The sequence below is a fragment of the Papio anubis genome, chromosome 6, assembly GCF_008728515.1.
Source record: "Papio anubis isolate 15944 chromosome 6, Panubis1.0, whole genome shotgun sequence".
NCBI lineage: Eukaryota > Metazoa > Chordata > Mammalia > Primates > Cercopithecidae > Papio > Papio anubis.
Window position 1 is genome coordinate 28,233,837 of NC_044981.1, and position 20,211 is coordinate 28,254,047.

Consider the following 20,211-nt stretch of genomic DNA (forward strand, 5'->3'; position numbering starts at 1 on the left):
TGACCAAGATGCATGCTGTAGTTTCTTGTGTTTCGTGCTCATACTGAAAATGATGGTAATTATCCACTGTTGTGGGATTGCTTGTATGAGCAGTCTGGGAGTGAAATTTGGGCATTTTTCTCCTGACTGCATAATTCTAGTGTTTTCTCTGGCCTTTCAGGAGACTCTAAGTCAACTGATATTCTTAATAAATTCTTGTACTATTTCATCTGTAGAGTGGATTCTGATGCTTGCAACTAAGAATTCTAACGGAAACAGTTATTCTCAACCCTTCTCCTCTCATGGTACATAAGTGATAATTATATAACAAACTGGAAGCAATGTATAAAGCTGATTGTGGCTGGAAGCAACCAGAACTACAGATATTAATTTCCCATAGTCTTGCCTGGCCTCTCTCAGGAGATCTGTATCTCAACAGCACACCTGTCATACATTCATAGCCCAACTATGTGCCACAATGTGCTAGCTGGAAATCTGTGCACTGATATTGCTAAATTACTATCAGTTTATACTCCTTCTGTATAAACTGTGTGAGAGTTCTTGCTAGTCAACATCCTCTTCGACCTTTTTTGTTTGTTTGTTTGTTTTTTTGAGACAGAGTCTGGCTCTGTTGCCTATGGAGTGCAGTGGTTTCTTCAACTTTTGGTATCACTGGACTTTAAAACTTATTCCAGTCTTATTGTTATAATTTTATATATGATTTTTAAAATTTGCATTTTTCTGTTATTAGTGAGAATCTTCTAATTTGTATTTCCTTATTTGTTAATTACTGGTTTCGTATCATTCTATGCTTTCCTCTTGGACTGTTGGTCTTTTTATTACTGATTTATGAAAAGCTCTTTATACATCTTTGATACTTAGGATTCTTCACTTGCCTGGGTTGCTTTGAAGGCTGCAAGAGCATTTGTAGTAATTACACATTCATAATTTTGTATTCTGTTTTTCAAAAGGGTCCTCCAGATTATACAGGATTCAGGTTCTACAAAACCTGGATCCATCTCTGACATCCCAATTGGAGGTCTATCTCTCTGTTTTGCTTATGGTATCTTCTGAGCACAGAAGATTTTATGGTTAATTTAGTTAAATTTATTTTTATTTTTATATGGATTGTACTATTTGGATATTGTTTAAGAAAATATTTTCTAACCCTATAAGATTAAAATATGATCTTATATTTTTTCAAATTATTTAAAATTTTGTTTTTATTTATTTATTTTCTTTATTATTATTATTATTATTATTATTATTATAATACCTTAAGTTCTAGGGTACATGTGCACAACATGCAGGTTTGTTACATATGTATACTTGTGCCATGTTGGTGTGCTGCACCCATCAACTCGTCAGCACCCATCAACTCATCATTTACATCAGGTATAACTCCCAATGCCATCCCTCCCCTCTCCCCCTCCCCATAATAGGCCCCGGTGTGTGATGTTCCCCTTCCCGAGTCCAAGTGATCTCATTGTTCAATTCCCACCTATGAATGAGAACATGTAGTGTTTGGTTTTCTGTTCTTGCGATAGTTTGCTGAGAATGATGGCTTCCAGCTGCATCCATGTCCCTACAAAGGACACAAACTCATCCTTTTTTATGGCTGCATAGTATTCCATGGTGTATATGTGCCACATTTTCTTAATCTAGTCTGTCACTGATGGACATTTGGGTTGATTCCGAGTCTTTGCTATTGTGAATAGTGCCACAATAAACATACGTGTGCATGTGTCTTTATAGCAGCATGATTTATAATCCTTTGGGTATATGCCCAGTGATGGGATTGCTGGGTCATATGATATTTCTAGTTCTAGATCCTTGAGGAATCACCATACTGTTTTCCATAATGGTTGAACTAGTTTACAATCCCACTAACAGTGTAAAAGTGTTTCTATTTCTCCACATCCTCTCGGGCACCTGTTGTTTCCTGACTTTTTAATGATTGCCATTCTAACTGGTGTGAGATGGTATCTCATTGTGGTTTTGTGGTATCTCAATGGCCAGTGATGATGAGCATTTTTTCATGTGTCTGTTGGCTGTATGCATGTCTTCTTTTGAGAAATGTCTGTTCATATCCTTTGCCCACTTTTTGATGGGGTTGTTTGTTTTTTTCTTGTAAATTTGTTTGAGTTCTTTCTAGATTCTGGATATTAGCCCTTTGTCAGATGAGTAGATTGCAAAAATTTTCTCCCATTCTGTAGGTTGCCTGTTCACTGTGATGGTAGTTTCTTTTGCTATGCAGAAGCTCTTTAGTTTAATGAGATCCCATTTGTCAATTTTGGCTTTTGTTACCATTGCTTTTGGTGTTTTAGACATGAAGTCCTTGCCCATGCCTATGTCCTGAATGGTATTACCTAGGTTTTCTTCTAGGGTTTTTATGGTATTAGGTCTAACATTTAAGTTTCTAATCCATCTTGAATTAATTTTCATATAAGGAGTAAGGAAAGGATCCAGTTTCAGCTTTCTACTTATGGCTAGCCAATTTTCCCAGCACCATTTATTAAATAGGGAATCCTTTCCCCATTTCTTGTTTTTCTCAGGTTTGTCAAAGATCAGATGGCTGTAGATGTGTGGTATTATTTCCGAGGACTCTGTTCTGTTCCATTGGTCTATATCTCTGTTTTGGTACCAGTACCATGCTGTTTTGATTACTGTAGCCCTGTAATATAGTTTGAAGTCAGGTAGCATGATGCCTCCAGCTTTGTTCTTTTGACTTAGGATTGTCTAGGCAGTGCAGGCTCTTTTTAGTTCCATATGAACTTTAAAGCAGTTTTTTCCCAATTATGTGAAGAAAGTCATTGGTAGCTTGATGGGGATGGCATTGAATCTATAAATTACCTTGGGCAGTATGGCCATTTTCACGATATTGATTCTTCCTGTCCATGAGCATGGTATGTTCTTCCATTTGTTTGTGTCCTCTTTTATTTCACTGAGCAGTGGTTTGTAGCTCTCCTTGAAGAGGTCCTTTACATCCCTTGTAAGTTGGATTCCTAGGTATTTTATTCTCTTTGAAGCAATTGTGAATGGAAGTTCATTCCTGATTTGGCTCTCTGTTTGTCTGTTACTGGTGTATAAGAATGCTTGTGATTTTTGCACATTAATTTTGTATCCTGAGACTTTGCTGAAGTTGCTTATCAGCTTAAGGAGATTTTGGGCTGAATTTGAATGTTGGCCTGCCTTACTAGGTTGGGGAAGGAGATGATGGGGCTCTCTAAATATACAATCATGTCATCTGCAAACAGGGACAATTTGACTTCTTCTTTTCCTAACTGAATACACTTGATTTCTTTCTCTTGCCTGATTGCCCTAGCCAGAACTTCCAACACTATGTTGAATAGGAGTGGTGAGAGAGGGCATCCCTGTCTTGTGCCAGTTTTCAAAGGGAATGCTTCCAGTTTTTGCCCATTCAGTATGATATTGGCTGTGGGTTTGTCATAAATAGCTCTTATTATTTTGAGATACGTTCCATCAATACCAAATTTACTGAGATTTTTTAGCATGAAGGGCTATTGAATTTTCTCAAAGGCCTTTTCTGCATCTATTGAGATAATCATGTGGTTTTTGCCTTTGGTTCTGTTTATATGCTGGATTACATTTATTGATTTGCATATGTTGAACCAGCCTTGCAGCCCAGGGATGAAGCCCACTTGATCATGGTGGATAAGCTTTTTGATGCTGCTGGATTTGGTTTGCCAGTATTTTATTGAGGATTTTTGCATCAGTGTTTATCAGGGATATCAGTCTAAAATTCTTTTTTTGTTGTGTCTCTGCCAGGCTTTGGTATCAGGATGATGTTGGCCTCGTAAAATGAGTTAGGGAGGATTCCCTCTTTTTCTATTGATTGGAATAGTTTCAGAAGGAATGGTACCAGCTCCTCCTTGTACCTCTGGTAGAATTCAGCTGTGAATCCGTCTGGTCCTGGACTTTTTTTGGTTGGTAGGCTATTAATTATTGCCTCAATTTCAGAGCCTGCTATTGGTCTATTCAGGCGTTCAACTCCTTCCTGGTTTAGTCTTGGGAGAGTGTAAGCGTCCAGGAAATTATCCATTTCTTCTAGATTTTCTAGTTTATTTGCATAGAGGTGTTTATATTATTCTCTGATGGTAGTCTGTATTTCTGTGGGGTCGGTGGTGATCTCCCCTTTATCATTTTTTATTGCGTCTATTTGAATCTTCTCTCTTTTCTTCCTTATTAGTCTTGCTAGCAGTCTATCACTTTTGTTGATCTTTTCAAAAAACCAACTCCTGGATTCATTGATTTTTTGGAGGGTTTTTTGTGTCTCTATTTCCTTCAGTTCTGCTCTAATCTTAGTTATTTCTTGCCTTCTGCTACCTTTTGAATGTGTTTGCTCTTGTTTCTCTAGTTCTTTTAATTGTGATGTTAGAGTGTCAATTTTAGATCTTTCCAGCTTTCTCCTGTGGGCATTTAGTCCTATAAATTTCCCTCTACATACTGCTTTAAATGTGTCCGAGATTCTGGTATGTTGTATCTTTGTTCTCATTGGTTTCAAAGAACATCTTTATTTCTGCCTTCATTTTGTTATGTACCCAGTAGTCATTCAGGAGCAGGTTGTTCAGTTTCCATGTAGTTGAGCGGTTTTGATTGAGTTTTTTAGTCCTGAGTTCTAGTTTGATTGCACTGTGGTCTGACAGACAGTTTGTTATAATTTCTGTTCTTGTACATTTGCTGAGGAGTACTTTACTTACAATTATGTGGTGCTGAGAAGAATGTATGTTCTGTTGATTTGGGGTGGAGAGTTCTGTAGATGTCTATTAGGTCTGCTTGGTACAGAGTTGAATTCAATTCCTAGATGTCCTTGTTAACTTTCTGTCTTGTTGATCTGTCTAATGTTGACAGTGGGATGTTGAAGTCGCCCATTATTATTGTATGGGAGTCTAAGTCTCTTTGTAAGTCTCTAAGGACTTGCTTTATGAATCTGGGTGCTCCTGTGTTGGGTGCATATATATTTAGGATAGTTAGCTCTTCCTGATTAATTGATCCCTTTACCATTATGTAATGGCCTTTTTTGTCTCTTTTGATCTGTGATGGTTTAAAGTCTGTTTTATCAGAGACTAGGATTGCAACCCCTGCTTTTTTTTCCATTTGCTTGGCAGATCTTCCTCCATCCCTTTATTTTGAGCCTATGTGTGTCTCTGCATGTGAGATGGGTCTCCTGAATACAGCAAACTGATGGGTCTTGACTCTTTATCCAATTTGCCAGTCTGTGTCTTTTAATTGAACCATTTAGTCCATTTACATTTTAAGGTTAATATTGTTATGTGTGAACTTGATCCTGTCATTGTGATATTAGCTGGTTATTTTTATCTCGTTAGTTGATGCAGTTTCTTCCTAGCATTGATGGTCTTTACATTTTGGCATGTTTTGCAATGGCTTGTACCAGTTGTTCCTTTCCATGTTTAGTGCTTCCTTCAGGGTCTCTTGTAGGGCAGGCTTGGTGGTAACAAAATTTCTAAGCATTGCTTGTCTGTAAAGGTTTGTTTCTCCTTCATTTATGGAAACTTGAAGGTTTGACTGGATGTAAGAATTCTAGGTTTGAAAGGATTCTTTTTCTTTAAAGAATGTTGAATATTGGCCCCCACTCTCTTCTGGCTTGTAGAGTTTCTGCCAAGATCTGCTGTTAGTCTGATAGGCTTCCCTTGTGGAGTAACCGACTTTTCTCTCTGGCTGCCCTTAACAGTTTTTCCTTCATTTCAACTTTGGCGAATCTGACAATTATGTGTCTTGGAGTTGCTCTTCTCGAGGAGTATCTTTGTGGCATTCTATGTATTTCCTGAATTTGAATGTTGGCCTGCCTTACTAGGTTGGGGAAGTTCTCCTGAATGATATCCTGAAGAATGTTTTCCAACTTGGTTCCATTTTCCCCCTCACTTTCAGGCACCCCAATCAGACGTAGATTTGGTCTTTTCACATAATCCCATACTTCTTGAAGGCTTTGTTCATTTTTTTTTCCTCTTTCTTCTTTAGACTTCTCTTCTCACTTCATTTCATTCATTTGATCCTCAATCACTGATACTCTTTCTTCCAGTTGATCGAGTCGGTTACTGAAGCTTATGCATTTGTCATGTATTTCTCATGTCATGGTTTTTATCTCTGTCAGTTTGTTTATGGCCTTCTCTGCATTGATTATTCTAGTTATCCATTCTTCCATTCTTTTTTCAAGATTTTTAATTTCTTTGTGCTGGGTACGTAATTCCTCCTTTAGCTCTGAGAAGTTTGATGGACTGAAGCCTTCTTCTCTCAACTTGTCAAAGTCATTCTCCGTCCAACTTTGATCCATTGCTGGCAATGAGCTGCGTTCCTTTTGAGGGGGAAATGTGCTCTTATTTTTTGAATTTCCAGCTTTTCTGCCTTGCTTTTTCCCCATCTTTGTGGTTTTATCTGCCTTTGGTCTTTGATGATGGTGATGTACTGATGGGGTTTTGGTGTGGGTGTCCTTTCTGTTTGTTAGTTTTCCTTCTAACAGTCAGGACCCTCAGCTGTAGGTCTGTTGGAGATTGCTTGAGGTCCACTCCAGGCCCTGTTTGCCCGGGTATCAGCAGCAGAGGCTGCAGAAGATAGAATATTGCTGAACAGAGAGTGTTCCTGTCTGATTCTTGCTCTGGAAGCTTCATCTCAGGGGTGTACCCCTCTGTGTGAGGTGTCAGTCTGCACCTAGTGGGGGATGTCTCCCAGTTAGGCTACTCAGGGGTCAGGGACCCACTTGAGCAGGCAGTCTGTCTGTTCTCAGATCTCAACCTCCGTGTTGGGAGATCCACTGCTCTCTTCAAAGCTGTCAGACAGGGTCATTTGCGTCTGAGAGGTTTCTGCTGCTTTTTATTTAGCTATGCCCTGTCCCCGGAGGTGGAGTCTAGAGAGACAGGCAGGCCTCCTTGAGCTGCTGTGGGCTCCACCCAGTTCGACCTTCTGGGCGGCTTTGTTTACCTACTTAAGCCTCAGCAATGGTGGGCGCCCCTCCCCCAGCCTCGCTGCTGCCTTGCAGTTAGATCGCAGACTGCTGTGCTAGCAGTGAGGGAGGCTCCGTGGGCCTGGGACCCTCCCGGCGAGGCGTGGAATATAATCTCCTGGTGTGCCATTTGCGAAGACCCTTGGTAAAGCCCAGTATTAAGGTGGGAGTTACCCAATTTTCTAGGTGTTGTGTGTCTCAGTTCCCCTGGCTAGGAGAAGGGATTCCCTTCCCCCTTGCGCTTCCCGGGTGAGGCGATGCCTCGCCCTGCTTCAGCTCTCGCTGGTTGGGCTGCACCAGCTGACCAGCACTGATTGTCTGGCACTCCCTAATGAGATGAACCCAGTACCTCAGTTGAAAATGCAGCAATCACCCGTCTTCTGTGTTGCTGGCACTGGGAGCTAGAGATTGGAGCTGTTCCTGTTTGGCCATCTTGCTCCAGGTCCCAAAATTTTGTTTTTATAAACTAATATCTTATATTTAGGATACATTTGGGAGGGGTATGATATGAGTCAGTGATTCAGTTTTATTTGCATTTTTCTGCATGAATACTCAATTGTCTCACATTTGTTATTGAATAATTCGTTGCTTCACTAATCCTCAGGCCCATTTATTTACAAATAAAAGTATTTTTCCTCTTGGTTCTTTGTTCTATTCTGTTTCTCTAGTTGTCCATCTATGACTACAGTTGAACAAGGGTATATCAAGAGGCAACTAAGTGAACCATCTGAGCTTCATATGTATTCCACCCTGACCTCACTATGTAAAAACAGCTCTACCTTCTCTTGTCTTCTGATCCCTGGACACAAGGATCTCAAAATGCCTAGGTGGCAGTTGTAGCTTTTACTTCAATGGGCTTCTTGCTATACTCCCTGGCAAGAGTGGACTGCCTTTGAGACTAGAAGTCTAACTTTGCCAAACTCAGAATTGTGGGGATAGGAAGCACAAATCCCCAAGTGGTCCTCTGGAAGTAATGATTAATGGGGCCACTCCTGCTTCCACATTTTGGTTCCTGGACTCACATTTTCTTCCTATTGGAGACACAGCACCATTTAGGAGCTCTAATTCAGTAGTACATACATTGCATCCTGGAGAATGCCATATTACCTCTGAGCTGGTGCTGCAGCTGTGCCTTCAGCAAGCCTGTTCAACTCTCTGTCAGACCAGGTGCTTCTAGATAATGTGGTTTGGAATAGGACCAGTGAGTCCCATCATTATGGGCTTACTGGAAGTGGGTCTCCTCGCCAGTTTGTATGGTCACACACTAGCTTTTGTGAGATTTCATGCATATGAACCCAAATATCCCTAAATAGTAGCCCTGACTGGGGCTATATGAACAAGAATGTTAAACCCATACCAGGAATAGGTATCTATTCCTGTGAGATTAATCCCTGGCCTGCCTATGGTAGAATGGGTCTATTATTATCAACCTGCCAAGTGGCTGGTTGGTTTCCTTGAGGAATAGAGCCATTGAAAGTCTTAGCATTGGTATCTGTTGCTGGCACTTTGGACCTTTACAGGCAGCACCTGTTATTTTTGCTTCAGTAAATGGGAGTTTATTCTGTTGCACTCTTATGTAGTCTTTATCTCTGCCACCTTGGCCACTCCATTCACATGCTCATTATGCTAGTTATGTGTCTGCTGGTTGTTATGATAATTGCAGTCCCTTCCTTGATTGCTGGTGTTTAAGCTCTACCTTCTTACTTCACATCCCCATTGCCAGCCAATGGGGAGTTCTAGAACAAAGGTTTCTCACTAAAGAAATCCCAGGTATGTGAAAAATTGGCAGGCCCTGGTATCTCCACCATCTTCAATCTTTGGTTTAGAGCTCCCTGGCATGAGGTTGGCCTCAGATAGAATGCTGTAGCAGATCTCAAAGGTTGTTACAGTTAGAGACTGTTAGGTGACACACTCTAACTAAAGGAAGATCTGAGCTGTACACCACTACAGGGGCAGCTAAATTGTGAGTGTTGACTTCAGCAGTGAATTGGCCAGACCAGTTAACCAAGCAGTGCTGGACAGGTGCTGGCAGACCTTATGGTCTATGATTATAGCGTACCTTGGAGGCTTACAGGCAGCCACATGGCGGTCTAAGTCCATGATGCCAAGAAGGACACATTCAGTACAGGCTAGCCAGTGAACTACATAGGCCTGGGCCATACAGGCTATTTAAATGATGTTCTTGTTGGGACCCCCTAAATTAAATAGCATTTGAGGTACTGTTGTGGTGGTGAAACAGAGATCTAAGAAGGAAAGACTGGTGAGAAAGAAATGCATAGGACTATGAAGTTGGGAATCTAGTTGAGAGACCAGAATAATAGCAATATTTCCCAACAATGTGAACATGTAGAAGGTCAAGAGGACACAGTAGAGAAGAAAATCCAGCCATGGATATTTGATAAATCCCATAAGAATGAAATCCTCTGGGAAACTTTCATTCAAGTGCTTCACTGAATTTCGATGACACCAACCTGCTAAAAAAAAACAAGTAAGATAAGAGTGATTTTTTAAAAGTTCTGAGTTGGTAGAAGTTCTGAAGACAGAACTTTTTCTAGGAAAAAATAGTTTTAGTAGGGAGAGATGGGACCCACCCTCAATAGAAATCATAACAATAATAGTGAATAATGAATGAATGAATGTAATAATTATTATAATTAACATTATGAGGTAATATTTGAAAAGCTCTTTCAGTAAAGAAAGTGGTTTCACATTTTTCCCCCAACTTAAAATTATGTGTGATAGGTTAGGAGACTTTAGTTGTTATGGTTTTTATGTCTGACTAAAGAAACCAGTGGAAAGTGGGCTGCAAATTCTCCCAGACGCCTGGCACTTACTATGTTACAGTAAACATCATTGAACTTGTTTTCTCATTTTCAAAGAACTGATTATGATACATGTTTGTCAGGATTGTTGGGTCAATTAAATAAGATTGACCTGGAATATGGTAGATGTTCAATAATGCTAACTCTTCCTTTCCCTGAAATAAGAGGGTAAGTGAATGTTCATGAATAGGTACAAAAATGTTGATGTATGTATAGATGGACATCCCTCTCAATTCAGGTCTGTGTGTAACACTGTACTTAAAGCTAGAGTTCTGCAAATATGATTCACTTGCTTCAAAATCACTTGGAGTGCATATTAAAAATTCACATTTCTGGGCCCTTAACAAAACAAGAATTAAAACCTCTGGGGGTAAACCTCAAGAAACTGTTTTTAACTCGTTCACTAGGTGACTCAAACATACATTTAAGCTAGAGAATCACTGCATTACAGCATCATACTGTTTTTTAAATTGTAGAACTAAAGTTCGATTCCCAGTGGGGCCAATTATTTATTTCCTTAAGGACTAAAACTCTTTTTTGAAGACTAAGGGCATATAAGCAAATATAAATTACTATTGTTACAATTAAGAAATATTTAGAAAATCATTTGTAAAAGAGATAAAATGCTGGGTTCCCTAGAATCAACAATAAATTCTATCAAAGTTCAAAAAATGCCTTTAAGGATTGATAACATTTTTGTTGCCCTCCCGGCCAGAAAAAGAGAGGACAAGGAAGAGCTTCAGCAAAGATGTCACAAAGAAAGGTCTTGGAAAACCAAGGATACTCATCTGTCTGAGGCTGGAGGGTTTCTGATGGAAAGTGATGGATGATAAATTGCAGAATGAGTAAAGAAAAGCTGAAAGGTCATACTGAAGAATTTGAATAAACTTTATGAGTCCTTGTGCAAAGTATTATGTCTACATTTTATATTTATGTGGATAAAGTAATAATAGTATTAAGAACCACTACTTATTTAGAGTCTATTATGTGCTACATATTTGGCAGATATTTTCTATTTTTAAAGTTAGTCTGCAAAATATCTCATTATCTATTTACTAAATCACCCAGCTAGAAAGTAGTTACATCTAGTGTTTAGTAGAGATGGAACCCAATGTATGTGTGGTATCAAAGACTATGCACTTTCAATTTGTTAAGTAGAAATCACATATATGTACTGGTTTCCACACTGGACAATCAGTTCCATGGTTAAAGATAGGATATTCGTTTTGAGAAATTCTAGTTAAGTACTCAGTCCTTCAGAATGTTTTCTACTACAATACAAAATCAAATAATAAAAATTGAGTAGAGTTGAAAAAAGCTTTTGATAGAAATTAAAAAAAAGCTTTTCAACATTATAGGATGAAAATTAAATAACTCAGCAAATTTCATCTTTTGCTTTGGCACCCAAAATGGCCAAGAACTAAACTCAAATTCAAGTACTCTCTTGGACCTACGTTTGATGTTATCATGGTTTACCCATCTATCATACAGCTCTTGTTTTCATGTTTCTAATAGCTCCTTTTGTAACAATCAGGCAAGACTAGGTTATGCTGAGGTAACAAGTTAACTCAAATTCTGTGTGGCTTAAAACCACAAAGATTTGTTTTTTGCTCATGCCACATATCCACTGAGAGTTGGCTGGGGCCCCTGGTCAACATCATTCTCACTCTGAGATTGCTGTGATGGAGCAGCTTTTCTGGAAACATCGCTGACCCCCATAGCAGAACAAAAGAGAACTCCAGAGTATTTCATATTGGCAATTAAATACCTGCAGAATGGAAGTAGTAGACATTCTTTCATTCACAACTCATTGCCAGAATTAGTCACATGGGCTCTCTCAAATACAACGGGGACAGAAAGTGCACTACTACCATGAGCCTGGAAGGCTGGTAGACAGAGGTATTTGCTGAACAACACTACAACTATTATATATTGTTTATGTAATTTTATTGTCTGAATTTTTTTTTTGGTAATTAGTCAGAAATAATTCAAAAGTGAAAATTGGGGGGGGACCCTCTTTTTCAGCTTTGAGGATTAAAACAGTCCTAGGATTGAAGTCCATTATTTCATGTTTGCAAGGAAAGAAATTGCACTCATACACTATAGGACCAAATTATTAAATTGTCTCTCTTACATCACTAGTATACATACATCTGTCAATATATAACACCTTTTCTTTTTCTATCCATGCCACTTATATGAAGCATTTAGAGGGAATCAGCTTGATATTCTTAACATAACCATAAAGTTTTTGTTTGTTTTAAAAGATGTATTAATTTATTTAATAGTTAGTTAAAAGGTCAAACTGTGTAATAGGTGTTAAGGATTAGAAGCCCACTATCTCAGGGAGACTGATATGTAAACGGATAATTGCACTCCAGTAGTGTAAAGAGCTATAGTGGAATAATATGTAAAGGAGAATGACAGTAAACTAAAAAGGCACCTTGACTACATGTGATTTATTTGTTGTTTATTCACTTAACACACACTGTGATAAGTGTTGAAGATACAGTGGTGAAAAGAATATTTATAATCACTGCAATCATGGAATTGCACTAGGAAATGTAGGCACTAAATAAATACTAAAAATAGGCTTTGTACAGGTGTCTCACACCTGTAATCCCAGCACTTTGGGAAGTCGAGGTGGGAGTTTGAGACCAGCCTGGACAACATAGCAAAATCCCTGTCTCAAAAAGAAATAAAAAATAATAATAAATACACACTAAATATAAAAGTAACAAATTCTATGACTGATGAAATAGAGAGTGCTATGGAAGCAGTCATATTTCAGAAAAGACCTACAATATGCCAGGGCTTCCTATGTTCTGGGAATACAATAAACAAGACCAGGTTCCTATCCTCAGAGATACTTTGCTGAGAGAAGTTTTCCTGGGAAAAATATCATTTATCTAATACTAAAGAATATGAAGGCAGTAAGTACATAACAACAGGGTGAAGAGAGTTAAAAACAGAAAAATAGCATATGTGAAGGTCTGAAGGTGGAATGCTATGTCTAGTTAAAGTAACTGCTATGAGTTTGTGACCTCGTTTCAGAGACTTGACTGTATCAAGCAGGAGAGGAGCTCAGAATAAATGATTTGAAGAGGAAACACCATAGAAACTAACTCTGGAAGACAAGCAGATTTCTTCTGTGGTACTTGGAATGAGTGATATGATTGTCCACATTAAGATAGTAGAAAATAATCTTGCCTTTTAAAAACATACACTTAAATATGTCAATTAGGAAGTAAGAGTACTTCAGTTAAATATAAAATAGTGGAAGATTTGTGGCAAGAAGATTGCTGTAACATATGTGCTGAGTCTTTCTGAATCACTCCATTAAAAAGGCATAACAATTAGGATAAACAACCAAATGAACAAAAACCCATCAGCAATATCGTCAACAAAATGAGGTAATTAAGTATTCTCACAAACTCTCAAATATGACTGAGTAGGAACTACTCAACAACAGATGCAAGGTACAACAAGTGTAAGAGAGGAAATGAGGAGAAAGAAAATGAACTTCTGATGGCCCTCAGAACTGGAAAATCCAGAAATTAGTAATGGGCATTCGCCTACTAAAAGGAGGAGAGGGCTCCACCTGAGAATAGAAGCTCAGCAAATTGATCTAATGACAGTGGCTAAAAGGGAGAGTTTTTACAGGTTCTTTTTCATGAGTAAATGCAACGAGACCAGAGGAAGGCCAGATATACTGAGGTTGTCTGGGCCCTGTGAACCCTTGAAATGAAGGAACTTTCTATAATAAAAACCCACACCATGACAGGGTGCAGGGGCTCATGCCTGTAATCCCAGCACTTTGGGAGGCTGAGGTTGGCAGATCACTTGAGGCAGGAGTTCTAGACCAGCCTGGCCAACATGGCGAAACCCCGTCTCTACTAAAATACAAAAATTAGCCAGGAGTGGTGGCCCGCACTTGTAATCCCAGGTAAGCAGGAGAAGCGCTTGAACCAGAGAGGCTGAGGTTTCAGTGAGCCGAGATAGTGCCATTGCACTCCAGCCTGAGCAACAGAGAGAGGCTCTATCTCAAAAAACAAAACAATCCCACATTCACATTAAACAACTAAGAACAAAGAAAAAAGAAGTGAAAGTAGACCTAAACAAATGGATATTCGTTCTATGTTCTTGGATTGGTCATCATAAATATATCACTTTTCTTTATAAATTTATATAAATTATATTACATTTAGAAATTTAATCCAAAATCAGTAAATAAAAAGTACTGCTCATTTAGTCACAGAAACCTAAAGAGAGCCCAACAATCTTCTAGAGTTGGGGAGTTAGCATTCAAGGAAGCCAAAGTAACTAAAAGTCACAAAGTACGAAGGGGAAGAGGGCTACTGACAGGGAGAGTTCTGAAGATCTGCAGAGGGTTCTTTGGCAATTAGAAAGACTTTTAGTTGGGTTCTGTGTCCCTTGACATACCATCATCATCATGTTGTTTTTCAGCACTTTCATAGTTTCTGGCACTACAAGATTATCTAGGCTTATCTTGTATATTTCCTCCCCAGTCCTACCATTCACCACTTCTCCAAGGAGCCCTGGTTCCTTTTATTGGAAAATTGTTTTAGAAACCAAGATCTGGGCACTAGGTGTCCTTATTGCTAATGGGATATTGTTGCCTTTAGGCCCGCTCAGCTGACAGACCAACAAAATACATGCTTGTGTGTTTTATGTGTACATACATAATATATATACATATTATACACATACAAATATCTATAAATCTATATATCTGTTTGTATCTATATTAAGCTAAATTTGAGTTCATACTGATATTTCCAATTCCAATCCATTACCACCTGGATCATTCCAGCCTTCTTCCCTTGCTTGTCTATAATTCACTCCCAAAGTGAGAAGCCTGGCTCTCACTATCTAGCATTCATTTATTTAATTGTTCAATTCCAGTATCCATGTAGAGGGGTTTCAGAATTGTTAATCCATACTTTCCTGGTAAATGACTTAATCAACTAGAGTACAATGTTATGTACAGTTCTTTTTGACTTTAGTCTTGCAGACTCTACTAATTTCCAAAGTTACTTAGTTCAGCAGCTTTCCACTCTACTTCCTTCAATGAAGTTGTTTTATAGATTTGAAACACAGTTATATTCTTTTGTCACAGTACAAGTTCCATTCTGGGATGCTGATAGGAGAATCTTTTTAATAGGTGATGTATAAGCAAACCGTTTGCTACCAAGGTCTATTATTTTGGTTACTTTTTCAGCAAGTTCCAGCATATATCTAGTTTTGGGGCAAATAATTTGTGATTATTAGTAAGTTTTGAAGTATTGAGACTATTGTATGCAGCTTTTTAAATATGTTAGGTCAACTATTCCATTTTATGTAAACATCGTTACAACTGTATAAGAAAACAGTTGTGGCTGGGTGCAGTGGTTCATGCCTGTAATCCCAGCACTTTGGGAGGCCAAGGCGGGTGGATCACAAGGTCAGGAGATGGAGACCATCCTGGCTAACACGGTGAAACCCCGTCTCCACCAAAAAAAAAAAAAAAAAAAAAAGTACAAAAAAAAAGAAAGCAAACAGTTGCAAAATCATGTGTGGATTGCCTACTGTGTTTTTGGATAAATAAAAACTATGAAAGTGGTCACTATGATCACACTCAGCCAGAATCTATTACATTTTGATGTGCTACAATTATTTTCTGAATACACAGTGTTCCACTGTCAATGGTAGTTGTTTGATGTTTTCTTCATTGTTTTTGTATTCTATGAATAATTTACTAACCAGATGCAGTCTTTTGACAGCAGTTTGAGATTCAGAAATTTCACAAAAAGCAAATAAAACAGAAGCATAATTCTATCTATTAAACAGATATATTGCTAAACTTAGAAATGCTTTAAGGTGTTTCTAAATATCCAAATACTTGGTGGCCATAATCAAAAGCACACTGACTGTACCAAAATGAATATTTATTGAACAAATTTTTTGTGCTTAGGATAATTTAATTCAGAGAAGAGCTTTTAGGTATGGAATTTAATCATGATGATCCTGATTTTTATTATTGTGTAAATTTCTATATGTTTGCTACCTCAACTAGAATATATGAGGCCAACATTTTCATGCACTCTTTCTTAAATATTTTATTTAACTGTTGATCTATTTCCCTAATTATTTTAAAATTCTGTATTGCTTCTGTACATGTATGAATAGAAAAAAAGGATAGATTTTGTTTACTTGCTAGTAGAAGTTAGTAAATTGTTAAGCTTTGGGATTTCTATCATAAAATGAAATAAGATCTTAAAGTGTGGTTTGAAGAACTAAACACTTGGCCCCAAAAATGTTTGTTCAAATAATAATAATGCTGACCCTTACTGAAAGCATTTTTATTAAACAGTAATTTATTTGTATTTATTCTTGAAAACGTTCTTATAGCAATTCCATTATCATTAAAGAAACAAGGGAAGTGAAGCCCAGTGAAGTTATGTAGTTTGCCTAAACTACATAGTTATTAAAGAGGACAGCTGAGGGTTGTACCCAGGCATTCTGATGTGACTTCGAATGGATCCCTGTCCAGGGTTGGAATCTAACGAGGGGCAGCATGTAATAGGGTGCAGCAAAGGTAAAGCTGAAAGTCAATTAACTATTTAAGGATGTTACCTAGGGTTGTTAGAATAACATGGCGATGAGAGTCATCCTGTGATCACTTCTCATAAAAGATAAAGGAAAACAAAAAATAGATCCGCTAGTGGCTTATAAGAAGGGCAGAGAAATCTTTTTGGTTTCTACTCATACACTCCTCATCTTCTTTGTTTGCTTAATTTTTCTCCATAGAATTCACCACAATCTGACATAATATTTATGTTATGTTTTTATCTATTCATTATCTTCCATACTCTTCTAGAAGATAAGGTCCATGAGGGTAAGAATTTGTTGGGGTGGAGGGATGGTGAGGGATTGGCATTTATTAAACTGTCCTACCCCTGGCCTTGGAGCAGTACCTTGCACATACAAGGCAGTCAATACATCTGTGTTGAATTAATGGCCAAAATAATGAGATATGCAAACACATGCAAATGAAACTAATCCCGTAAGGTTGGCCCTTATTAGCTTTGGATGTTTGAAAATTTTCCTTAATTTGCTCTATTCCTTCAGCACTTTTGTTCCAGCCCCAGAGATGCACCAGCCTCTGGCAAATACAGCTTCTAACTGGCCATCACTATAAAGTGTTCCTAGTTCATTTTATAAGAGAGTTAACAGGGCTTTAAAAATTATTTTCCTCCTGTTCTCTTCAAAAGGCAAGTAGGACCCTGCAACTATGCTTATTTCCCATCTGTTTTATGATAGACTTACTACTTTATGGTAGTATATTAATTTATATGAACTCTTCTGAAATCAGCTATAGAGTTGGACGTTACTGGATTCTAGAGATGAGACAATCTACATCTATATAGGTTTTGAATCTGTGCATACACAGAGAAACTCAATAAATATTTGTTGGAAAAAAAGATCTGCCGGAATTTAATTCAAAACTTCACAAGGTTCTCATTTTCTTCTTTGAGCTTGGGAATTTTGCCTTCACATAATCCATAATTGATTGCATTAGAGCTGGCAGTACATTGAGTACAGTGGAGAATTCAGGTACAGTACAGGTTAACGAAGAACTGGCTTTCTAGTGAAAATCAAAACTGTAAGGCCCTACTGGGATTCGAACCCAGGATCTCCTGTTTACAAGACAGGCGCTTTAACCAACTAAGCCATAGAGCCCACAGGTGCAGGCAACTTGCCTATAGAATCTATTCCTGCCTTTAAGTAAAATATTCTTGGCGTAACGTCTCTACGCTCTACCACAGCTTGCGGTGAGAAAAGGGGCAAACTCCAAAAATACGTTTTGCTTACTTAGATGCACTGCGGAACTAACACAAACGAAAAAGTTTTCGGGCAGTTTAAATATTGGAACCGTTCATGCTTCAATTAGTCCAAGGATAACTACACGTAAAAGTCAAGGCTACTCACTTTTTCCAAATGTGATAAAGTTTCCTAAAATTAAATTTTGCAGGTACTACTTTTTATCATTTTAATGATTCGTCTTTCGAGTGTCCTAAGGGGAATCTCTAACAAAGGAACTCCACAAGAGACTCGTAGACTACCTAGTTGGGCACATGGTGTTCTGACAGTCATTTGCACTCAGGAGGCAGCTATTTGGAGGGCAGAGGACCGGAGCGTCAACCCCTTCCCAATGTGAGCATCACTCTAGAGATTGTCTTCAGGGCTTATTTTTCTTTAGACTTGATCTCAGCTCGCTCTTACAACCAGTCAGGTTCTATTGTATAATATCTTAGTTCTCTGGGCTGCACTTGGCAAGACAGGGGAGTCAGTCTGAATGTGTCTCTGGGTTAGCAAAGATTAATACATTTAAGGCTGATTAAAGGAAACATCTGAACGTTCTCTGGAATCTCAATCTTTTTTCCAAAATGAATTATTTGAGCAATTAATTCTGAAGTTTCTACCATGATTTATAATTATAGAGCTCAGGGTGAAAATCAGAAATCACCTTCATTTCTTTGCCACAAAAGCAATAAGGAATATTATCCTGGGATTTTCATTGGAATTCCTTTGGATCGCTAGATAAATTTTAGGGAGAACTGGTAAACTTTTAATCCATACATATGGCATAACACTCCATTTATTCTTTTATTAAATTTATTCCTATAAATTTGATGTTTACGTTATCATAATTTATACTTTAAAATTTTTATTTCTACTTTTTTTTTTTTTTTTTTTTTGAGACAAGGTCTCACTCTGTCACCCAGGCTGGAGTGCAATGGTGCGATCTTGGCTCACTACAACCTCCGCCTCCCAGGTTCAAACGATTCTCGTGCCTCAGCCTCCCGAGTAGCTGGGATTACGGGGTCATGCCACCACGCCCAGCTAAATTTGTTGTAGTTTTTGGTAGAGACGGAGTTTCACCATGTTGGCCAGGCCGGTCTCGAACTCCTGACCTCAAGTGATCTGCCCGCGTTGGTCTCCCACAGTGTTAGGATTACAGGCGTGAGCCACCGCGCCCAGTTTACAACTGGTGTTTAAAAGTATAATTTATTTTTATACTTACCCTGTATAAAGACACCTTATTAAATTTAATTATTAATTCTAATAGTTTGTAGATTATTTTGAATCTTCCACAGACACAATTTTAATAAAGGATTAAATTTATGGGACAGATTTTAAAAATAAAGGAATTCATTTTCATTTCTTTCTGTTGCCTGAAAAAAGTTGAGGGAAAAAATGGGGTTTTTTTTGGTAATTATTGGCAACTCAAACCAAAAGAAATAGACAGATTATTCAAAACATATGTTGTGCTAATTGGACAGCCACTTAGGAAAAGAAAAGCTTCAAGCTATGAAACTAAAATAAATTCCAAATACAGGCAAATTGTAAACGTAAAGAATGAAAAAAAAACCCACCATTATAATTACTAGAAATGCCAAGACAGAAATTTTATATAACTTTGGTACAGAAAACTAATTTTTTACACAAAACTCAGAGACAGTAAGAGTTTAACATAATTCACTGTGTTAAACAACATTTTAAAAATTCCACTGGGATGTACCTCATCCCCTCAAAAAAGGCATAAACAAAGTGACAAAACATCAAGTAAAACTGGTGGGAAAATATTTGTAACTTATGTTTTAAAGAGTTAATTTTCTTCATTTCTATCTGTTGCCTGAGATAAGGTTGACAGCAGACACAACATAATCTGTTGTCGCCAGTTGGTGTAACCTATTTAATACTAAAAGCAGTATAGAGGTAAGAAGTAAAGGAAGTTTAAAAATGAAACTATAGAAATACAGTGAGGTAATGTCTTTAACCTATCAGATTGGCAAACAACAGCAAAACAAAAACAGTTGTTTGTGGTAGTGCTGCCGAACAGCACTTAAAGATGTTGAATTAGTTTTCTGTAGCTTCTGTAACAAATCACAGTACCACAAACTTGGTGGCCTAAAATAAGTGACTTCTTTTCTCACATTTCTGGAGGCCAAAAGTCCAAAATCAGTATCACGGGTCTGAAATCAAGGTGTTGGCAGGGCTGTGCTCCCTCCAGAGGCTCTAGGGAAGAATATGTCCTTGCCTTTTCCCAGCCTCTGATGACTGCCCACATTACTTGGCTTGTGGTGGCATCACTCCTATCTGTGTCCCTGTGGTCACATTGCCTTCTCCTATTCTGTCACTGTATAATCTCCCTGTGCCTCTCTCTATTAAAGGCATTTGTGATGGTATTTGAGCTCCACTTGGATAATCCAGGATAATTTCCTTATCTTTAACGTATTCTCCAAAGACCCCATTTTTGGGGTTCTGTGCAAAATAAGGTAATATTCAGAGATTCTAGGAATTAGAATGTGGATATCATATCTTTTGGGGCATTTTTCATTCAGTCACAGGCATTGACATCCTTAT

At 38.0% G+C, this 20,211-nt stretch overlaps 1 non-coding gene across 1 annotated transcript; it reads right to left on the minus strand.

Annotated features, from left to right (window-relative positions):
• Positions 1-17,449: 17,449 nt before the first annotated feature.
• TRNAT-UGU lies at positions 17,450-17,523 on the minus strand. Its single transcript has one exon. It is a non-coding gene; the product is annotated as a tRNA-Thr (tRNA).
• Between the last annotated feature and the right edge of the window lie 2,688 nt (positions 17,524-20,211).